Below are 12,078 nucleotides of genomic sequence, written 5' to 3'. Positions count from 1 at the left end.
CTATATATTAAGCACAAAAGCACTGCAAACCTCAACCTAAGCCACAACCTAAAGTTTCTGTGGCCTTACATCCCAGGAGAAAATCCACTTGCAATTAAGAAAAATTCACCCTAAAATTCAACCTGTTCTCTTTACTGTGCAAAAGCACTACTCTGATTTGCTTCATTGGAGTATATCCACATTTAGAAACCTGGAAGAAAATATAGCAGCAAAGGAGCCCAAGAAGGGGCAGTTGTAAGAGTAGGAGGAAACCCAGAATATATCTAGTAACCCCATTTTGTTGTAGATATTCCCATGGAGTAGTATTCCTCAGAATGGAAAGATCTAAAATATCATACCAACCTTTCAGGCAGACACTATTTCCCCTAGGCCAGCAGCACTCACAGACTCAGACAGAACTTCGAAAGGGTCATGGAAGAAGTTATACAGTCAGCTGGAAGTTCACTACCTGAAGCCCCTACAAGGAATGCATCATCTTTGTTTCGATCACGGGTTGCTCTCAGGCCACACACTAAATTGTGAGATAGCAGTGCTGTCAGTTTGTGTCCTTTTCCTCTGCTTCATGATCTGCCTTCCTCTTCTCCATTATTTATCTGTTCCTCTCACCATATAAAACACACTACCCATCAATGCCAAACTGGTATAAGGAGAACGGAGTGGTTTATTGCATAGTACAATCATTGGCCAATTATTAACAGATGTCAGCAGCTCTCTGTGGAGAAGGATTCTGAGGCTGTGTCTAGGCTCATTTGGAAAATGTATGGGAACTGCAAATAATGCCTTTCATGAGTTTGTGTGTGCGTGCGCCTTTGACAGGGAGGTCACAGAAGGGCCACTGCAGCAGTACCACAGTTTAGATTTTCTTCCTCTTCTATATACATGTTAGGCCCTCTGAATTCCTTAGTATTCTCTGATGATACCTGAGTCTTTCTGCTTCCTAGTATCTTCCTTTAATTGATCAACTCCTGTTCACTCTTCAAGACGCAGCAAAAATGCTCCTGCATCAGTTATTCTTTCCTCTTTATGAAGTTTATAAAGTGTATTTTGGCTCAAAATACACAGAATTATAGCCATTGACATAAATGTGCCAATAAGCTGGGTGCTACTTGATAGTGGGAACTTTGTTTAATGCAAGTTTTTATCTCTGGAGCCTAGAAAAGTGTTTATTGAGTAACAGAGACCTGTTCTTCCACAAAGAAAGGAACAGAAAGAATAGGAAAGATAGAAGTGTTCTCTCTCCCAGGAGTCAGTGTTACTCTGCTTGGTATCTGAGGAACCAAAGTTTCACTTCCTATGAAAGGGATTTCAAGCTTCAAAGAGAGGGTGGGGTAGCTTCATGAAAGAAGCATCTTCTCCACTTTTCCCATACTCACCAGGTATAATACTCCAGTCCCTTGATCAAAGCAAGACTTGGTCTTTCATTTTTAATTTTCCTCAAGTTTCTGGTGAGCCTTTGTGTTTGCACGAACTCATTTCTGTGTGTCACATTTGCCTCTTTGCCCTCAGATCCATCCTCTGTCTTCCCCTGCTCTGGTCTGAACTCTAGGAAGCTGATACCAAGAAATCATATTTTCCATTGGGTTCAGCCAATGGCAGGCACTTGGGGAAGATATATGCAAGGGAGAAAGAAAATGCCAGGGTATTTCTCTTTCTTTTCCTCTCTGCTTTGGGCAATGTATCTAGTGGTAGCTGCATTTCCTCCACATCCCTTGCTCTCCCTGAGCAGTGCCCCTTGGTGTTTCCAGCTCTCCAGGGGTGAGAGCCCCCCGGGGCACCAACTAGGATAACACCACTTCCCCCTTTCTTTGTCTTCCCATCTCTAGCAGTGAGAGCAATTCCCTGTAGTTTTTTTTTTCTTTTTTCTTTTTTTTTAAGGTTTTACTTATTTATTCACACAGAAAGAGAGGCAGAGATACTGGCAGAGGGAGAAGCAGGCTCCATGCAGGGAGCCCGGTTTGGGACTCGATTCCAGGACCCCAGGATCACACCCTGAGTCGAAAGCAGATGCCCAACTGCTGAGCCATCCAGGAATCCCTCCCTGTAGTTGCTAATCCCTCCTATTGGCTCTTTCATCGATTTTAACACTTTTGTTACTAATTCCCCTATATTAAAGTCTACTTGATGAATTATCTGGTGTAGATTCTGTTTTCCTAACATGGCACTGACTGATGCACTATGCTGAGCTGTTCACATTTGCTATCTTCTTCTTATCGAATGGGAACACAGAGCATTATAATATTTACTATTCACTATAAAGGGTATATCATAATAGGACCACAGGAACATAGTGAGAGGTACATCAGAGGGAAGAGCACACTGAGGAGTCTGTTCAAAGTCTTTACTAGGTATTGGACCAAGGGAAAAAATTAAAAGGATACAATTTGTCCTGAGCTTAAGGACTAAGATGCAAGGAAACTATTTATAAATATAAATATATATTTATAAATTATTTTTCCCAGAGGAAAACTATTCATGCAGAAACTCAAAATGGTCCCATCCTTCTGCTACAACTTTTGAAACCACTGGCTTATTGCTATGCAAATTAAATAAAATAGAGAAGAAACTCCAGAAACTTCTCAGATCTTTCTCCCTTTGTTGTAGAAAGCAATGGAGCAGGACACAAATTGAAGAAGAAAGTCCTTTATGTGTGTTTCACATTTGCCTTCATGTCTTCATACCCCAGGGCAGAGATCCTCTCAGTTGCAGGTGGGATGAGACAGAGCCCATTGCTGTGTAGATGCTGCAAACCTGATGGAGAAAAACCAATTAGGCCTTTCTGCCAACCCCATCTCAGTGGTAGTTAAGACAGGGAGGGAAGAAGAAAAAACCCACAGCAGACAGCCCGTGCCCTGTTTCAGTCCTCACAATTGGGTTTTCAACTGAAGGGTAGGGCCCGGAAATGAATATAATTTGCAGCTGCATACCAGAGGTGACTAAAAAGCTCAAGCACAAAATGAAAAGCTCAAAAGCTTTCGGGCCTCAATCCAACTCAAATCATTACCAAAATTGCCAACCAATTCCGGAGCAGTGGAACAAAGTAAATGAGAATGACAGAATTTTTTTTCTTTTGAATGAAATTTCAACATACCATTCCACAAGGTTTATTTTTCTTGTTTAATTATGTTATTATTTGTTATATAAATTGTAAGCATTTTTATCTGAAGATTCATTCTCCCATTATTAAGCCAACACTTTTTCTCTAATATTTTTAGTCCACCATTGGTCCTTTTCTTTTTCAGACACACCAAATAGACCTAAGTTGGATTTCTGCATTTTGTTTCTTATAATCTACAATTTTCCTCTGAAATTTCTTGTATTTCTTTATCTTCTTCCTGCTTTTCTTTCAGAGTCTCTTAAGCTTGTTCCTTCTTGGCTGATTTAGATTTCTGTCATATAGATCCTTATACTCCTCTAACTTATAATCTAATTCATTTTTAAGTTCTATGATGATGATATTTCCCCTTACTTTCAGTTCCTTTATATTTTATTCTGTTGTCTCTTCTCTGTAGGAGCTTTCATATGTTTCTCTGTCCTTATTTTCTGATCAGTCATCTTTGAAAGAATTACACTTTTGCTGGACCTGCTATTTGCTACCAAAAATCTAACAAATAGGAAAATAACAAAACAAATATTTCTTTAAGTTGATATACCTCAAAAAAAGGGCCATTAATAGCAAGAGTAAGGGAAAGATGTTAGCTATCCTCATCATCATCACTTCACCTATTTCTAGAATTGCTAGCCAATACAATTAATTAAGAAAGAAAAAGTCATTTAATTTTAGAACAGAACACAAGGATTATATTATTTTCAAATTACATGATTATATAGTGTAATGCATAGAAATCCCCAAAAGAATCATTCAAAAAAGTTATACAAACAGTAAGAATTTGATAAGATTATATAAACTTACAAAAAAGATTATATAATCACTATATATAGCTTCCCAAAATATGGAAAACACCCATTAGTTATGAGGAGGATCATTATTTCAATCAGAATTTAATAGTAGGTGAAAGATTTGTAAAAAGTTTAAATAATAATGAGAATTTTTTGACTCACATACCCAAAATGTCCAGAGGTAGAGCAGGCTTTATATGCTGTTCAATATGATGACACAGTGTTAATAAATATCCCGTTTCTGTCAGTCTCCCCTTTTCTTTTATGTCCTGCAGGAGAGATCATCTCTCATCTAACCACCAAATGAACGACCAGGGTTTGTTTCTAATTGACTAACTTTAGGTCACAAACCTATCAACAAGTCATTACAATGAAGGGCATTCCATGTATTAATTGGCTTTGGCCTAGATTATGTGGCCATCCTGAACCTGTCATTGTAGCAATGGGATGGAATTATTCACCTTTGGAGTTGGAGACAGGCAAAATCCCAACCAAACCTGCTCATTCATAATGGGGTAGGGTGGAAGAGATATTAAAATGATAACCAAAAAAAAATAAAATAAAATAAAATAAAATGATAACCACAGGAGGCACCTGGCTGATTCGGTCAGAAGAGCCTGTGACTCTTGGTCTCGGGGTCATGAGTTCAAGCTCCACGTTGGGTGTAAAGATTACTAAAAAAATAAACTATAAAGAAAAAAAAGAAGAGACCCACAGTTGATGATGATGACGATGATATACTGATGATGATACTATAATGATAATGCTGATAATGAGATGATGATGATGTTGACAGTACCAACAACAGCTAAATATACTGCATATTTAGCAAGGACCAGTCACTTTGCTAACCTCATTTTTTTTCTGAAGACTTTATTTATTCTTGAGAGACACACAGAGAGGCAGAGACATAGGCAGAGGGAGAAGCAGACTCCCTGCTGGGAGCCCGATGGGGGACTCAATCCCAGGACCCTGGGATCACACCCTGAGCCGAAGGCAGATGCTCAACCACTGAGCCACCCAGGCGTCCCATCTCATGAGGTTTAAATGCATTAAGCTCATTTGGTTCTTTGTAAATTAACTACTACTAAAGAGCTTGTTACCTAATAATAAATTAATTATTATTATCATGAAAGAATAGTAATAGGACGAGGAATAACAGTGGTAACAATACTGGTGGTAGTGATAGTATTGGGTGGGTAGGTACTGTTATTCTACTAATTATATTGGTGAGGGAACTGACACTTAAAGAATTTACATAATTATTTTAACATAAGTGAGGTTACATTAGTCTAAGATAAGTTGCAGAGCTAAAATTCTAATGCTAGTCTGTCTGGCTCAAAAGTTAGTCCTAAAAGAAATACAGGATTTGTATATGAAGAAAAAATCAAGAGACAAAATATCTTAAAACAAAAGACTACCAGAACAGATGGAAAGTTACACCTTGGTCTTGAAAAGTAATTTAAAAGATTTAAATATTTATTTAAAAGATTAAAATATCATTTTGCAAAAAAAAATAAAAAAATAAATAAAAAAATAAAAAAATAAAATATCATTTTGCTATAGTCACACTTAACTTTCCAGTGGAAGTGTGTGTGTGTGTGTGTGTGTGCGCGCGCGCCTGGTGGTATTTTGCTTTGTGAGTGAAGACAGAGAAAGTAACAGAGTATTTCATATACTCCTTTATACACCCAACGCTCCTACACTTAGGCAGGACTAGGTGACTGATTCTAGACCTGGGCTGTCCCATGTCATAGCTACTAGTCACGTGTGATTGTATAAATTACCTACTTATCTTTTCCTAAAACTTAAAATTCAGTTTCTCAGTCATATTAACAATACTTCAAGGGCTCACATTTCATTAGCTACAAATGGCTAATGGTTACCATATTGGATAGTGTAGAATATATAACATTTCCACTATCATAGAAAGTTCTGTTGGACAGTGTTGTTCTAGACAATGAATTGTTGAGTGGGGAAAACATGTCTCTGTAGCTCATACACAATTCTCCAGCTGCTCTCCTTTCACTCAGGGGACCAGGGAACTGAGGTAGTGGAGCTATGAAGCGTTAGAGCCTCAGGTAGCTTGGTGCCTAAGTCAATCTATGGAGCAAATCCTTTCCCCTGTCCCTCTCACACCAGCCCATGTGGGGCATATATTCGAAGTAAGAAATAAACTTGTGTCGTGTTAACACACTGGGATCTGGAAGTTGTTTGCTACCCTAGATAGACTACTCATTCATGACTAAGGCAAGTCCTAGTGACAGATATTATGAGGATGGGCTATGGACAAAGTAATTATAAACTGTAAATATAAAATAAGCATAAGGAATCATTTAGTAAAATTTTGGAGAAGATGGGTAAAAAGCAAGCTTGTGATATTTTAGATATTAAAATATACTATAAAGTTACAACAATTGAGAGAGTGCAGGAATAGGCAGATCAATCGATGAAAGAGAACAGATGTGAGAATAAATCAAAATACAGTGTGAAATAAAGGTCTCATTTTCTAATTACCTGTGTTCACTCCGGTCTCCCTGTGGTGCTAACCAGGGTCTTAGAGTTTGAGGTGGAGGCACTTTCTCTATTTTTCTCAGAAGGCTTGCCCCTGATATAGAGCCATCTAGCAGGCAGGTCCACTAACACAATGTGCCTTTATGATTTTATAATCCCTTGGTCCCATCTTCAATGAAGTTCGCCTCCACCCTGTTTTCTCGTTAATTGTAATTGCCTGAGGCATTCTGCTAACTTATTGTCTGTTAACATTTCAATTCCTCAGAGTCCTACCCATACGGCCAATCCTCTTATCACCCTCACAGTTCATATATTTTGAATGAAGATGGAATTTATGCCTCACTTGGCACAATGCTCTATGAAACTTACAAACTTCTATTTTACCCTCATACATCTGAATCCTTCTGTCTGTGGTTGTTCACTTCTTCCCCATAGTGCTGAAATAGTTGTTATATTCCATACAAAACATGTTCTGCATTTCATTAATCTCATTAACATTTTATGATATCTAAATTTGACCTCTTCTCTCTGACTATTCCTCTATTCATGAGCATATATACCTAATATAATAATAAATATGATATACTAATAGAGTCCCCACTACCCGGTAAAATTATGCTTACAATTTCAGTGATGATGTTGGTCCTCAATTTCCTTTGGCATATTCTATTCAAATGTAGTATCATCCACAAAGTCTAATCATAGTTTTCAGTCCAAATAATACCTGAATGTCCACCTGTCTTTATTTTTCCAATGTTCTACGGAGACAAACAGAACGACTACCCTTTGAGTGAAAGATTTTGGATTTTCACATCCTTCGGTACCTTAAAACAAGCACTAGACATATCAATCCGAATACTAAAAAAGAACAAAAATCCAGTTATTAGAAGAATAAAGGAAATAACATTCTTATAATCTAGAGAAAGGCCTTTGTGATACAAACACTAAAAATAAAGGAAAATACAGATAAATTTGACTGTGTAACCATTAGATATATGAATGGCACTAGCAAAAGCACCAACCAAAAAACTGCCTCAACACACAATACGTTTTGGCATAAAAGCTAAGTGATTCCGAATGAAAATGGGGTTTACCTTTTTTTAATGTAATAAAGTTTAGTATTTTGTAAGGAAAACTCAGAAAAAAAGATGACCGCTTCAGTAGAAATTTGGGCAAACCATCAAGTCATAAAGACACACGAAGGATGAGAATATATATATTCTCTCTCCATATATATACACACATACATACACATAAAGGTATCCAACACCCAGGCGACCGAGGAAATGAAAACTTGCAAATGGAGGCGGCGGCGGGGCCGGCGGGGGCGGCGGGGGCGGCGGGGGCGCGGGAGGGCGGGAGAGGCGGGCGGCGAGGGGCGGGAGCACAGGGAGCGCGTGCACGTGGGCACCGCGGCTTACCACTTCCGGTTGGAGGGGCGGGCGCTGCCCGCGGGGGCCGCCATGTTCTCCGCCAGCACGCGCGGCTGCGCGACGCCCGGGCCTCCGGCAGCCGGTGCCGCGTCTCAGGGCCGCGGCGTGGGCCTTGGGCGAGAACCGCGTGAGCGGGCCCCGTTCTGCGTGGCAGCCTGCATCGCCTCGGTCAAGCGCAGGACCACCAGCCGCTCCTGGGCCCGGCCCCGGCCCCGGCCCCGACCACGCAGTACATCCCCAACAACTACGACCCGGCGGGCGAGGAGAAGCGGCCCGTCTTGGAGGGCGCGGAGACGGGAGTTCCTCCCGGCGGGCCCCGGAGGACTGCGTGAGCCTCGGCCGGGCCCGGCAGGGAGGATGTAGCTGTGAGAGGGGACGCCCGGGAAGGGCATCCGCGGCGCCGAGGCTGGGGGGCAGGGTGGCCGCAGGGGGCCTCGCCCGCGTTGGCCGCGTCCCCTGGCTCGCCCCCGGCGGAAGGGCCGGCGCAGCAAACCGGGGCGGCTTCGGGGGGCTCCGGGCAGGCAGTGCCTTCCAGCAAGCAACTGCACAGTAGAAATCTGTAGGACTGCTTGGAAGATTTTCTCAGGGGGGCGGCTTGCCGGTTGCTGGTTCCTGGTCTCCGCCGCGCTGCCCGTCCGAGTGGAGCTCACCGAGGGCGGAGACGCCCGGGTCGCGGCCATCACGGCACCCGCTGCGGCTCCATCCCACCGCGCTTCCCTGCGGCAGCCTCCTGAAAGGCCTTTCTTTGGCCCTGTCGTCCCGCCTTGGGAATTCCCCGTGCTGCCTTCTCGAAAGGGAGACTCAGAGCTGCTCGCGGTGCGTGACTTGTACTTTCTTGCAGTTGCCGATGGCTCAGTTTAGGGCTCGCGTGTGTTTGTGACCTGTGGGTTCTTGGGAGGGTGAGTCCTCACCACCGTACTCCTTACCTGTGGTTTGTGTGTTGCTATCTCATCTCAGAGTGATGGGCACAAACATACAAACATACTTTGTGGTAATAACATAAGTTGAAGTCATGAACTAGTTGGTGTGCACTTAACTGGTTTTTACTTTTTTTTTTTTTTTTTTTTGAGATTTTATTTATTTGACAGAGAGCACAAGCAGGGGGAGCAGCAGACGGAGAGGGAGAAGCAGGCCCCCTCTGAGCAGGGTCCCAGATTGGAGCGGGGCTCCATCCCAGGACCCTGGGATCATGACCTGAGCTGAAGGCAGACACTTAACCCACTGAGCTACCCAGTCGTCCTGGTTTTTACTTTTTTAAATCAATTTTAATTTTCAAAGCAATTTTGGGTTTGCAGCACTGTTGAGCAGAAGTCCGAGTTCCCCTACACCCATCACCCCCAAACACATGCAGGTCCTCCTGCACTAACCACATTCCACCCCCCCTCCCAGAGTGGTACATTCATGATCATGGCTGAATCAACGTTGATACATTACAGTCACCCAAAGTCTATGGTTTATGTCAGGGTTCACTCATGGAGTTGTACACTCTGTGGGTCTGGACAAATGTATAATGACATGTATTCATCATTATGGTGCCATAGAGAGTATGTTTACCGCCTTTAAAATCCTCTGTGTTCCTCCTGTTCATCCCCTGCACCCTAACCTGTGGCTACCACTGATCTTTCCAGAGTGTCATGCCGTATGCTACCGGATGCTACTTTTTCACACCGCTGTCACCTACTAACATGCTGCATTTAAGGTTCCTCTACGCCTCTTCGTGGCTTGATAGCTCAGACTTTTACCTTTTGGGAAAAAAAATATTCTTTACCCCAACTGCCTTTTTCTTTAGCAAAAATTCCCAAGTTTAATGAAAAGCTTGTATTACAGAAAACATACGTACATATATATATATATATATATATATATATATATAATAAAGAGAACATTCTAATGAACCCAAATGTATCCATCACTCAGCTCCAGGTGTAACTAGTTTCTTGCCAGTTGTTTGATTTATCATTTATGACAGCGTCATGGGCATCGTAGCACTTCTCCTAAAAACTGTTCAGTGTATAGTTCAAAGTTCCTTAGGAAAAAAAGGAAAGAAAACCACAATACCATAGCATTCCTTAAAAAAACTTAACAGTGATTCCTTAATATCATCAAATATCAAGACATGCCATATTTCTCCTATTATCACACGTATGCAGAGAGACATATGCAAATACCTATCCATATACATTTATGTCTAAGGATTTGTAGATTTTCCAGGTCGTTTGGGTCAGATCCGACATGTGGCCTATACATTGCAGTTGATGGATCTGTTAAGCTTCTCTGGGTCCATAAGTCCTCTTAAGGTTCCTTCTTCTCTTTTTATTTTTCCCTAATTTTTTGTTGAAGGCATTGGACCATTTCACCTATAGCTTCCCACGGCCTGAATTTTGATGATTTTATCCCCTTTTATTGTTAACTGTGTCAGGCTGACCTTCATGATTCCTGCCAACTGGTAATTAGGATGTCAGGTTTTGTCAGATTCTAGTGTGGGGTTTGTGAGGGTTTTGTTTTGTTTTTGCTTGTTTGGGAAGAAACAAGACTTCCTCATAGGCGATGGAAGACTTCCATTGAGATTGTGTAATTTCTTTTTCTCTCTCTGTGATGTCAGTAGCCCTTTGAATCATGGGGGACTGCCAAATGGCAGCATTCTGTTTCTGTCCTTTGCTCCTTCGTACATTAACTGGACTGCTTCAGTGAAGAGAAGCTTATACCGCATTTCATTGTTCCCAAGTACATTGTATAAGACAGGCAGAATGGGAAGGTTTTCAATAAGATGATCCCTCGGTCTTCCAGAAGCGACTTTTTAAAAAATATCATTTACGCATCATGGATGCAGACATATATGGTGCGTTTCTGTTTCTATCTATTTGTGCTGGGGGTGGGGAGGAGGATTAATCCAGGTTGACTGCCAAGCCCCTTTCACATGACCCTGGGACGTTGATGGCCTTCTGGCGTGACAAGGTGTTCCAGGCTTGTCTTGTGCGTTTCTTGACCTCGATCTGGTTGCACCGTTTCTCTAAGGACCCCTGATGTTTAAAGACTACAGTCTGGGTGCTAGAGCTGCTTGCTGTCCATTGTTTTTAGGCCTCTTCAGAGACAGAGTTGGGAAGGATGTGTTTTGGTAAAGGTAAAATCCATCGTGAGGTGATAAGGATGGAACCCATTCAGGGCTGCAGGACATTGACCTCGTCTGTCTCTGCTTGTATCTGCTTTCAACTGCATGGCAAGTCCTCATGAACCACTGCCCACTGTATTTGTTCCTTTGGTGAATCCCACAGTATGCAGAACGATACTGTCACCACTGTTCCCACAAGGTAATGACTGAAGACACTTTGGTTGTTGAGAGTTCTTTTCACCTTTAGGGCAGGGTGTGGATGTAAAACCCGTCAGGGATGTCCAGTCACGTCTCTGTGTCTTAAGGTCACTTAGAAGAGTTCCCCTCTGTCTGCTTAAGCCACCACCCAGGTATGCAGTTCATTTGTTTTATTTTACTTCTGATTTTTAGGGATGGCTTTATTTTATTTTGTATTTTTACTATGTAAACATTCACAAGGCTCCAAGTTAGGCAGGCTTGTATACAGCAAGGTATACTCAGAGAGCTCGTATCCTGTCTCCTTTACTTATTCTCTTCTTCCCCCGTAGGCAACCTCTATCTTTATGGTTTATCATTTCATTTTTTAATAAAAAATACAAATAAATATGTATACATATTTTTAAAAACCTTAAAAATGATAAGGTAGTATTTCTAGCTTTTCCCATAACACTAAAATTTTAGAAGAAAGACCAAAACCCAGGGATCAGAGTGAGGTGAAAAAGACAGTCATGCTGGTGATAGGTGTCAGATGTCACAACTTTGGAAACAGTTTTTCAAATATGTCCTAAAGTTTAAAAGAGCTTTGCATTTCATGTAACAATTGTAGTACTTGAAATTTATGGCAAGGAGATAATCCCAGAAGAGTGCTGCAGCATTGTTTATACCAGCAGAAATCTGGAACCACTCCATCTGTACAGCAAGAGGAGGCTAGATAAAAGGTGGTGGTAAAGACTTACAATGGAGTACTTTCCAGGCACCTAAAATGATGATGCATATCTATATTCATTGACATGGAAAAAAGGTCCAAGTCATATTACTGAGGAAACAAAAAAGTTGGGTTGTATCTACGTGTATATCAACCCGTTTATGCAAAATTACGTATTGAAAGCTATCTGTTACATATATGCATAAAAAGATGAATGAAAG

General features: G+C 41.5%; 1 long non-coding RNA gene across 3 annotated transcripts; it reads right to left on the bottom strand.

Annotated features, from left to right (window-relative positions):
* Positions 1-2,319: 2,319 nt before the first annotated feature.
* Positions 2,320-7,754, bottom strand: LOC140620155 (uncharacterized). 3 transcript variants are annotated; one of them, XR_012019958.1, is made up of 5 exons: positions 7,663-7,754; positions 7,035-7,269; positions 4,064-4,166; positions 3,467-3,601; positions 2,320-2,748 (listed from the first exon to the last, which is right to left on the bottom strand). It is a non-coding gene; the product is annotated as an uncharacterized lncRNA (long non-coding RNA). The 3 variants fall into 3 exon arrangements; XR_012019923.1 differs by having other exon boundaries at positions 7,035-7,169; positions 7,663-7,753; XR_012019941.1 differs by lacking the exon at positions 3,467-3,601 and having other exon boundaries at positions 2,321-2,748; positions 7,035-7,169; positions 7,663-7,753.
* Positions 7,755-12,078: the final 4,324 nt, after the last annotated feature.

The sequence above is a fragment of the Canis lupus genome, chromosome 1 (genome assembly GCF_048164855.1).
Source record: "Canis lupus baileyi chromosome 1, mCanLup2.hap1, whole genome shotgun sequence".
Lineage (NCBI taxonomy): Eukaryota > Metazoa > Chordata > Mammalia > Carnivora > Canidae > Canis > Canis lupus.
Note: the sequence above shows the minus strand (reverse complement) of the source record. Positions and strands in the feature narration are given on the sequence as shown.